This window comes from Dipodomys merriami, unplaced genomic scaffold, assembly GCF_024711535.1.
Source record: "Dipodomys merriami isolate MVZ:Mamm:240054 unplaced genomic scaffold, mDipMer1.0.p SCAF_68, whole genome shotgun sequence".
Classification (NCBI taxonomy): domain Eukaryota; kingdom Metazoa; phylum Chordata; class Mammalia; order Rodentia; family Heteromyidae; genus Dipodomys; species Dipodomys merriami.
This window is the reverse complement of record NW_027206268.1, coordinates 7,078,583-7,090,481: the sequence shown is the minus strand read 5'-3', so window position 1 is coordinate 7,090,481 and position 11,899 is coordinate 7,078,583.

Sequence of the window (11,899 nt, the reverse complement as noted above, 5' to 3'; positions counted from 1 at the left end):
AAATGGGGAAATGTCATTCTTTCTGATGGAGGCATAGAATTCCATTGTGTATATATACCACATTTTCTTGATCCATTCATCTACTGAAGGGCATCTGGGTTGGTTCCATATCTTAGCTATGGTAAATAATGCTGCAATAAACATAGTTGTGCTGGTAGCTTTAGTGTGGTCTTGTTTGTAAACATTTGGGTAAATGCCCAAAAGTGGGATTGCTGGATCATAGGGGAGATCTATGTGAAGTCTTTTGAGGAACCTCCATACTGCTTTCCAAAGTGGTTGAACAAGTTTACATTCCCACCAACAATGAAGTAAGGTTCCTTTCTGTCCACATCCCCTCCAGCATCTGTTGTTGTTAGAGTTCTTGATTTTTGCTGTTCTAACTGGAGTGAGGTGATATCTCAATGTTGTTTTGATTTGCATTTCTTTTATGGCTAGGGATGTTGAACATTTCTTCATGTGTCTATTGGCCATCCTTCTTTCTTCTTCAGAGAAGCTTCTCTTTAAGTCTTTCGTCCAGTTATTTATTGGGCAGTTGTTTCTTTGAGGATTTGTTGTTGGGTGGTTTAATTTTTTGAGTTCCAAGTATATTTTAGATATGAGACCCTTGTCCGTTGTATGGCTAGTAAAGATCTTCTCCCAATCGGTGGGCTTTCTATTGATCTTGCCAGCTATGTCCTTTGCCCTGCAGAAGCTCTGCAATCTTATGCAATCCCATTTGTCCAACCTTTCTTTGATTTGTTGTGCTTCCGGGTCTCTATTCAGAAAATTTCGGCCTGAGCCAAGGAGACCTAAGGTTTCTCCTATTCCATCCTATAATGTTTTCAGAGTGTCTGCTTTGAGTTCAAGGTCTTTGATCCATTTGGAGTTGATTCTGGTCCCTGCCTGAATCTTAATGCACCCGTTTATTCAGTCGCTGCCAATATATGTAAAATGACCAAAAAAGAAAAAGAGGGTCAGACTACTTACAATATCTTATTTCCATACGTCATAATGAAATCACGTATTCATGCAGCTCCTTCTAGGATTCTTCCTCCCTCATTCTCAAACACGGTGGAGCCGATTTACATATGATTTCCAATTACTTGAAAGAGAAGTTCCGGCCTTCTGCCACTGGAAACCCTCTCGTTTCCTAGATGACAAGCCTCTGATGAATTAAGATTCCTTGAATACCAAAAGCTATGTCAACTCCCAACCTGTAGACATGTTGTCGCATGAAGAATCAATGTCCTCGTTTGCTAAATCTCACATCTGTTCAGCAAAGCCACATAAGATTTTTAGCCTTTGAAAAGTTGATTGCAATGAGGAAAGAGTTAAATTGAACTCTGGATCTGTGAGTTACAACATAATCTCTTGATATGTTAGCAGGTCAATAGTTCAGCCAAGAAAGGGACTCTAACTTGAGCAGACACTAATTAAAAGAATCAACTCTGATCCTCCTACATATGTCCGATCATATTAACACATTTCTAGATTTCTGACTCAGTGGACTTGTCAAGATTAAAGGATTTGCTAATACGAAGGAACAGAGTCTGTGTCCAAACTGACTGGGCGGATTTGTGAACAAATTAGTTCATTTAAAATTGACAGTGAAGGATTGATTTTGCACAAAATGAGTTACCTACGGTATTCATCATTTCCTCCACCCGTGCACACAGGACAGAGACCCGTCTCCTTCTCTTTCTGATTATAATCGGGCTGCTTACTGAGTTCCTTTATTTTACAGGCCTGATTGCAGCCTGCCATTCTTTTTAATTCAGATGTATTTTAGCCTCTTAGGCAGACCTTCAGAAATAACTTCCTTAAAAGCCCCAGTGAAGTGACTCATTACACAGGGCTCAATCCAACCATGCTATAAATTATAATACAGTAGGAAAGTTCTAATTGCACAAAGATCCAATTATTGGAGCCTTTGTGACTCGTTATCCAAAGTCAGGGCCAAATCTAGGAACACACGTCCAAAGTTCAAGGTCAGCACACAAGGCTCAGCCAAGACCTAGTACATTTAGCATCTTTAGTACATGAAGAATAATAATGGTTTCATAAAAAAGGAGACATGCTCTATATGAAATAACAACATGGAAAATACCAGAATGATTGAGGTACTTGTTTCTGGGTGGGAGGGGGGGGAAACCCAAAACACAAAAATCTTACAAAGAAGTAACAGAATGCAGTAACAAGAAACAAATTAGCAAACCACAAGAATGAAAAATTTAAACCCAAAGAAAATTGTATGCACTTACCATATTTTATTTATCAATATCTACATCTCAGACATGAGAAGACCAGTGATGGTACAGTGAAATTTCTGGTTTAATCAAGTGAGGTGGTGGACAGAAAAGAGGGTTAGGGTAAGTATTTTGGAGCATTTGGGTTGGGTGCCTTGATTCAAGATGGCGCCTGTTGAAAGATGGTGGAGGAATTCAAGAAGAAATCGTTTCCATTTCACATATCTGAGGAGTCTCTGGGTGACCCGATGGTGGCATGACCTGACTTTTTACGGACAGAAGTGTGTTCTGACTTTATGTACAAAGGCAGTGTTACCTCCACTTTGCAAACGGAGTGCAAGCTCGGAGAGAAAACCAACACAGCGCTCCGCAAGGAGGCAGATGGCAGATCCGTTGGCAGCCAACCCTGCGAAATCAGTTTCTGCAGGGTCTCACGCCCGTGTTCAATTCCACCATGTCCTCAGTTTTGCTGTTATTATACACACACACACCCCTCCCTGGCGTGTTCCATCTAGGGACGGATAGATGTATCACGAGGTTTATAGTATGACTAACCGCTGTTCCAAGTGCAGTTGAACTCTCTCCAACATGGCGACAAACGCTTCCGGGATTAACTCCTGATGAGTCTCCCCGAGGCGCCCCGTGGTGCCCAGGGAGCCTTGCACAGGTGTCTGGGAGGCATGAGGTAGAGGAGGAGAAGAGACCAGAGATGAGATCCGCCCCAGCTCGCCACCTGCCGAGTGTTAGAAGCAGGGAGATGACCCCGGAAGTGCGCAGTGCTTGTGTGCAGGCCTGCTTCGCCCGCCCCCTGCCTCCTACCCCCTTCCTCCCTCGGCCTCTGCCTAGTACCACGGGCCCCAACGGCAGGGGACACAGGTGGCTGGGCCGCACACCCGCCCCCCCCAGCACCCCAGTCCTGGGAGATTGGGAAGTTCCCAGGAATCCGTGCTAAAAGCTGCTGCAGAAAACACGTGGCGCTCATTACCAGCACCGCGGGGCTCATCGTATACAGTTATTTTTACGTTGTTTGAGGGCAGAAATAAATGCCTAAAGAAAAGAAAATGTGGTCTGGGTACTCTTGGCTCACGTCTGTGGTTTTTAGTGACTCAGGAGACTGAGATCTGAATAAAATCACAGTGCAAATCCAGCCTGGGCAGAAAAATTGGCAAGACCATCCCCAGCAAGCCAGGGGAAAAAACCCAGCCAGGCTGGAGGCATGGTTCAAGTGGTTGAGTGCCAACTGTAAGGGGAGGGAAAAAAATGTGAAGCATTTTATAATTTTCTAACTTGCATTACTAAGCAAAGCCAACTTCACAGAAATTCAGAGCAGTCTATCTGCGCACCTATTTCTATGGAGTGATTTAGACATATCCTAAAAAAAAAACTCTGATGTAAATTCAGAGCTTCCTGCCCTGCCTGAATTGACTCCAATCTTTAGCATCTGAGAGCATACCGAATGGGGGATTTGTCATCGTACATCATCCACAGCTGGTCCGCCCTGGAGTGTGAGCTACTTAAACTCAGTGCGATCCGCTGTGAGGGACAACGGAGAGCCATGTAGGAGAGAAGACTTTTGGTTTAAGAGAAGGTGGAATGAAGGGCGCTAAGAAATGCTCCACAGCCCAGATAGCTCAGAGGTCAGTGGAGAGACCAGCGCTCGGGCTCCGCTGCGCGTTCGAGCTGAACTTAATCAGGAGAGAGGAAGCCCCTCGGGAATCCTCCCCGGATCGAGCACTGGTCCTCGGCAGCGCCCTGGTTCAGATGATTCTCTTTGGTGTTCCAACGCGGAAGAAAAGGGAAGCTTAAGATAAGATGCACCGCATCACCTGGGAAGAGCACACTTCCTACCCTAGACTCTGTTTACGTGAGATGCTACCAAGGGATTTACTTTTCACGTCGTTCCTTCATCCATTCGCCCCCATCTGTCTCCTTTGTGGGACCAATTCTTTACGTTTTCCATGTAGAAAGCCTCTCGGCAATCGGCGTGAGGTGGCGTTTGGGGCAGTCCGGCGTCCGGCTTCGGGCACGCGCTTTCTGATCCGCTCTGGCCTTTCCCCGGGGTGGAGGCTGCCAGGAGGGTGTCCCGGGTTTGCTGGGCTTTCCCTCAGCGATGTTTCTGTGTTGGTGTTCTATAAAGACGGATCTGGTTATTAACAAAAGCCGCTTCTCATCTGTGTCTCTGCTTCCCGAATCCAATAGCCGGAAAGGGAGCCAAGCCCTCCCAAAATGACTGCGCCGTCGAGATGACACCGTTTAATTTGAATAATAAATAAGCTCTACGGTTACCTTTTTGCTCTGCCGCACGCTAAACATGGGCACCTGATCCGGCTCCCGGCTTTATTTGCAGACAGCATCCAAAGTGTGTGGGGTAAGGTTGGACATGATTTATGAACGTAATGAATTAGTTTTATTATAGGTGATTAAGTGTATTTTACTTTCTTAAAGCGCAAGAACTGGAGAAGAAAAGCCATCGTTACAATCTGAAAATAACTAGAAAGATAAGTTCATTAACTTGCCTCCACTCCCACATCATAAAAACCCTGTTAAAAATTACTCCCCGGCCTGCTGTATTAGCTTCTTTATGAGGTAATTTCTCCATACAGTAATAAGATTTTTCTTTTACTCTCCAGTGCATATTAAACCCACTAATCTTCTTTTATAAACTATAGTTTCAGCCACTTTCTCAATCGACTCACTTTAAAGATGCCCTCCTATTCCTATGCAAGGTAGCAGGCGCAGAGACAAGCCCCGAGCTCTGCGAGGACCTGCGTCCGGATTTATGGCACAATCTCCTCACCCTGTAGGGAAAGGCCGTAAACACGGAGGACGATGTCTGGCTACAGAGCAAACAGCGGAGTCGCTGCAGCATTCATCACGAGAGTGGGGGGGGGGAGTGGGGGGGAGAGGGGGAGAGCAGAGCGGTTCCACAAGGTGGCGGTGGATGAGGCGGGCCGGGGTCAGGAGCGCGTGTCCGCTGCTGGCCACTCACCTGCGGCGGCCTCTGTGGGAACCAAACTTCCTTCTGATGTCCAGAACCACAAAGCCTGACAACTGAGTCCACCACCTTCCGGCCCAAGATGGCCAATGATGACAGAAGTAATTAACTTAATGCACTATGCATCAAGCATCCCCAAGTCGTTAATGCGCCTTGAAGATGATGAATTAATTCAAATTGTTACACAACACCAGTCTCTAAAACCAGGCCAGTACCCAGCTGACACAACATTTTTTTCCCCTTCCAGTTAAAGTTAAAAGAAAAAACAACCAAGGCTCCCCTTGCCGTCTCGTGGTTGGGCTTGCTTTGCTTACTGAAAAGCAGAGATCTCCCTCTGAAATGTAAGAGAGGCGAAATTGCCACCATATACACAGGCCCTTGGCAACCAAAACTGGATGAAGAATCCAGTAGAAAAACACAGAGGAGACAGACCTGGAGAGACTGCGCAAGGGGAAACGCAAATGTCCCAACAGATACGTTTAAAACTTTTTTTCCTCTTTCAATAAAAGAAAAATGGAACGTGCCAATTTTTTCAAAGACATCCAATTGCCAAAGATTAAAATAATGCAAAACCGCAATATTTAAGAAAAGGAAACTTCCCTGTCTGGCTTGTGAGCACACGGGCGAGCCTCGATCCACGACTCCAAATGCCTGGGAACGCGCTGCACGGTCAAGGGCTTCCGTGAGAGATATTGGCTAGGGAAAAGAAAAATTAATCAACAACCTAATGCTCTTCTATTCATATATCAATTACTTTTATATTGTTTAAAATAGAGAGCACATTTAATCATCATTTTATTTGCTGATGTTGAGAATCTCATGATCTACGAAGTTGAAATGTAGATTACGGGAAAACATGCATTATACGGTATAGCATATTGATAAGTAAAACTATACATGATCTATTAAACAGGTAGGTAGGTAGGTAGAGAGAGAGAGAGAGAGATAGGATAGATAGATAGATAGATAGATAGATAGATAGATAGATAGATAGATAGATGGTAGATGACAGGTGACATTTTAGCTATTAAATCAATACTGAGCTTTGACAAAGAAAACCTGAAGATCCATTTGGGGCTGGTACTGTAACTTTCTCCATGGGGAAGATACACTCTGTTTTGGTGTTTTTAGACCAGATTTACCCACCCAGTCCTGTCAGGGCTCCTGACGACTTTTGAATGGCTGAGAGAGGTGGGAGGCTGGGTGGCCGCACTTACCGGTCTTACCTCCACGCTTAGTAGAATACCAGCGTGCGCGGTGCGGCCACCGGCTGCGGCTGGTCCTCGTGTGTCCTCCACGCCCCGTCTCCACCCGCGCTGCACACCAGCCCTCCCGGATCAAGGAGGGGCCGGCGAGGTCGGCGCCAAGGAGTTGCTCTTCCTCCCTCCGGGTTCAAGTGTGTTTCCCAACCACTGATGGGGTCTCGGCCGGCCACACAGACGGCAGCAAGGGCCAGCACTGAAAGCGGGGCACCTCAGCTCCCAGGTTCCGGTTCCTTCCTCCCGGCTCATCCTTTGTCCCCTAGATGAGGGCGTCGTGCGGGGGGAGGGGGGAACGAAGGGGAGGGCTCTGGTACAGACTCTCCCAGCACACAGTCTAGCACCCCATCACTGCCAGCCCCACTGATTCATCTCAAGACATTAAAGTTACCCTTTTTACTTAGGAAAGATACACGATGCCACACAGAATATTTATAACGAACCTTTTAAGGTTTATTCTCACCTATTTTTTTGCCCTCAAGGGTCATTTCATAAAAGAGATAAAAAAATGGCTCCACCCGGGGCCAGCTCTGTGGGTGGTCGGAGGAGATGAAGCAGCCACAGATTCTCAGAGACGTGCGAGCCGGCCGGACTCGGTCCCTCAGCCTGTGGCGTGAGTTCCGCAGCGGCAGGCCGTGGAACCACACGTGTGACGCAGCTGGGTGAGAATCCACGTAATAAACGAGCAGGAAACTCGGCCCTGACACACACACTCACTGATGGTCTCTGTGACCCTGAACCCAGGCCTGGAGGTGGCTGCTTTGTTCACTAATTGGAAAATTATCCGGAGCCTTCACAGCATTGGGGGGTAAATCTCACCCCAAAAAAGAAGCTTTACCTTTCCCATTAGACTATGGGCCCAAAGTTGAACTTTTAGGTATTCTCTTTTAAAGCCCAGCATTGATTCAGCAGCTAAACATCGGGGCTATAAATACGTATTTCTTGCTTCTTGTTAATGTGTCTTTCACCTCTGTGTTTTCTGATTGTAAGGGTTAATGTTAGTCCCTGGGGGATGAAACAATTAAAGAGACTTGGTGATTGCACTGTGAGAAAAAAAAAAGTTAAAAAAAATTGACAGCTCATCAGACTCGAGCAACTCTGCCATGACGGTAAAGAAAGCTGGGCCAGGCGCCGGTGGCGGCTCACGACTATAATCCTAGCCACTCAGGAAGCTGAGATCTGAGGATCAGGGTTCAAAGCCAGCCAGGCCAGGAAAGTCTGTGAGACTCTCCAACTAACCACCAAAATGGAGCTGTGGCCCAATTGGTAGAGTGTTAAACTTGAGAAAAGAAAAAATAAAGCGCAAGCACAGCACCCAGGCCCTTAATTCAAACCCCAGGACAGGAACCAAAGAGAAACCAAAAAAGGAGGGGGAATATTCCGAAGGTAGACGGGCCGGGTGTGTGACCGGCTCTGTCACTGAACCATGACCAGGTCAGGTCTCTCAGCTCCTCCTGCCTCCATTTCCCCGTGCATCTCACAAGAATCCACTGGATTGCTGTGACGTTTCAATCACTCCATACCCTGCAAAGGGCCAAGCTTGTGGCAATGACCACTAGGAACATCATTGGTTTGTTATTAAAGGGACCCTAAGATCACACAGGTACAGCACATTTTGTGTTAATTTTTCTACAAATCGAACACAACGATGATTGTTCCAAGAGTTCCTCAAGGAAAACTATCTGCACTATTAGGAGCTCACTGTGGAAATGAGGCGTTGGAGGCATGCTCTTCAAGGCTGACAGCTGGACCTCGCCTGGCACGGCTCCCGTGGTTGAACCTCGTCTGGCGTCCTGGAAGAACAATCTGCCCGAACAAGCCGCCTCAAAACTCCGGGGAAACTCGGTTCCTCTGGGAGGAAAGGTTCCATAGAAGATTCCAGAAGTACCCCCAGCTTCTGCGACGGGATGACCCAGCTCTGAGCTGATTTCCACCACCCAGCAGTGCCCAGAACTATGAGACTTAAAATGTGCTTCCCCCCGCCCCCGGCCCTTGCTGAAGGAGAGCAACGCGTGTTTGCAGTTGCTGCTTCCTCTAGGCTCAGTGGGAGAGCCGGGAGACTCGAGAAGGACCACTCCCTTGGAGAGCTGACCTTCCACGTGTACCGCACACACGGTGAGGGTCCGTGGGCCCCTGCGTGTGCCTGGAGGATACGCGGTGCGATTGTGCCCCCACGTCTGCGAGTCTCGGTCGGTCAACGCCAATCGGTCGACCAGAGCCCACGGGGCTTGTCCAGAATGGGAAATTCACAGAGGAGGAGAGTGAGACTTACCCAAGACCCTTCCAGAACTTTCTGTGCATGGAGTGCGTCCTGAAGTCTGAAAGCCAGCGGCGCGATCTGCTTCAAATGTAAAAGCGAATCACGAAAAGTGATTTCCAGGATCCTGAGCAAAAAGCTGTTATACTCAGCAGCGTGCAAAGAAACGGGTATCCTTAAAAATGAGCGTGCACGGGTGTGCGCTGCACGTGAAAGCTAATGTGCAGCCGTGTCCTGTTAATTACGTGGAGGAAAAAACACCAGAGGGAGAACTAAGCAATGAAATAGAATCCTGGCTTTGTCTAAACACCCATTTTCTAAAAGTCTCAAGTAATCAGTCCAACATTTCCGGATTGTCATGTTTCTTTTCAAAATGCACTGAGTACCTACTTTCTCTCAGTAGTGATTCTGCTGTTTATTTATTTATTTATGCCGGGCCCAGGGCTTGAACTCACGGCCTGAGCACTATCCCTGGCCTGAGCTGCTTTTTTGCTCAAGGCGAGTACTCTCCCCCTTGAGCCACAGCGCCACTTCCAGCTTTTCCTGTGTCTGTGGTACTGAGGACTCGAACCCAGGGCTTCATGCATGCCAGGCGAGCACTCTACCACTAAGCCACCTTCCCAGCCCTGTTTTTCATTTTTTAAAGCTAAGAATGTATATAACGATATGTATTTGAATATATGTTTGAATATATATGTATATATATTCATCGTACTTTTTTGTCTCCATCTCTCTGTTTCTCCATATATAAATAGATAAATCAGTAGATATAAATAGATATAGATAGGTAGATAGACAGATAGACAGACAGAAATCATTTTAGCCATGTTTCCAGCCAGCTTAACTTTACAGCTTTGGTGAGCTTGGCACCATGACCTGTTGGCATCTCTCGGCTTCACTTGAAGAAGCAGACGAGAAATTCTCACCGCAGAACCGGCACTATTTCACAGCTACGCCATCCTCACACTCACAACAACTGTGAGCCATGTGGCCAGCATGGCCGCGGCTGAAAATCTGACCACCTACCGGGATAAACAAGCGGAAGTCGATTCTAAAGTATTCCCTTAAACGGTTTCCTGGCAAGGCCACCACCTGCTTTGAAACTTTAGTTTTATGACCTCACCTGCAGCTATCTTCGTTTACCCGTGCGTGTGCGTGTGTGTGTGTGTGTGTGTGTGTGTGTGCATGTGTGTGTGTGTGTGTGTGTGTGTGTGTGTGTGTGTGTGTGTGTGTGAGATCAGAGGGCCCTGAGCCCTGGTAGCCAGCACCATTGGCAACAGTCATTGCAGAAAACAAAGCGCGTTGCCAACTCTTGGGTATGAAGTGAACTTCAACCCTCTCCTCAGCAAAGGCCGTGGCTCAGGGAGGGCAGTGGCAGCCGGCAACCTCCAGGCAGAAGAAGGCACCATGCCCTTTTTGATTTTCTATTGCCATACAATGGCCCCAAATGGAGGGTAGAAGACGATAGAGAGATGGTGGATTGATTCATAAGTAGATGATGGATTGATAATAGACAGATAGCTAAGTGATGATGGATGACAGGTAGAGAGATAGATAGACAGACAGACAGACAGACCGTTAATCTTTATGCTTTCAAATCCCAGTTTCCGAGTAGGAAAATCTGCTTTAAAGGAACCAGACCATATCCTGGTCTCCTCTCTCTCTCCGCCCAGTGTTACAACACCGGGAATCAAGAAAGAGAGAAAGAATAGTAGGGGCAAAGCACATTGGACATGCCAATAAATGAATGATAAATTATTAAAGAGTGATTGGAAATATTGCCATTTTTCATAGCTGTCACTTGAAGTATAAAAGCATCAGCACATTAAACTAGTTACTGCTTTCTCATAATTGAGACTTTAGCTCCTAGCTGTGCCCTGCAGCTTTTCATTAATCACTGCGACTGAAGTTCAAGCTCAGTGACAGCTTAGGAGGCATTAACTGGGCAAAGCATTTCCCAGGTACGGTTGGGGAAGGCCTTTTAGGCCTATAATCCATAGCTAATTGTTTTTCAAAGTCTCTAAACACAATCTACTCCTGGCGTTTCCTAGTGACAGAATTAGCCGTAAACTGGTTTTCTTTTTATCTTCCCAGGCTTTCTCTCACAAAACTCTACTGAGAGCCCATTGTTGGCTGCATAAAACAGGTGAAAAATGACCGTGCTATGTAAAGCTGTAACTGATACTTAGCCCGGTGAAACATTTATTAGATTGCCTTTGAAGCGACACTTCCTGAATACTTATTCTAATCACACCATTTAATGTGTCATAAAAGAAACGAGGTGACATGAAACTGGGCACACAGGCCGCGCTCACTTTGTGCAGGGAAAAAGAAAAGTCAGATTTTGGCTGGGTTCTTTTAACAAATTCATCTGACTCTTCACCCAACAGGAAGTAGAGGCACAACACCACATTTCACATTTCCTTACGCTCCTAGATCCTTGTGGAAGGTCCTCTCTGTAGCCTTGATCTATCTATCTATCTATCTATCTATCTATCTATCTATCTATCTATCTCTTATCTATTTGTCTGTCTATCTATCCATCTGTGTATATATATATATATATAATATATAACTTTTCTGCAAAGCATTATGTCACTGGCTTTTAATGGATGTGCCAAAACATTCCTTCTTTTGTGGAACAAATTACCAGGGGCAGGGAGATTCATTAATTATGTCATCTAATTGGATCGAGGCAGGTGCGGGCTACCTTGGATCGAGTGGCCGTTGGAAGGAAGGCCTGAGCTCAGGCTTTTCTATTAGGAGCCAGCATGTCTCCAGACTCCTGGAATTACTTTGTGTTTATTGATTAATGGCCATAATTTATTACAGGGCGGAAGATCTTGCATCGAGTTAAATGTGTGATTAATCAATTTTCCATCAAATTATGAACAGCGGACCAGTTGCCAGAAAGAAAATACCAAGTGCGTTTTCCCATGGTGTCGATCCATCGGCTGTCAGCGCGGGGCTGCCGGTCAGCCCCTCCCGGCCGCCGCCCTGACACGCGTGACAGATGCCATGTCCACCCGCGGCCTACAGGTCGGAAGGGGGCAGCCGCCCGTAATGACACGCTCCTTGAGTTCATCTCCAAACAGTTTGCGGATGCGGAATTCGTTTCTGCCTTCAGCTTGAAACACATCATGGCTAAGTCAACAATCCGAGA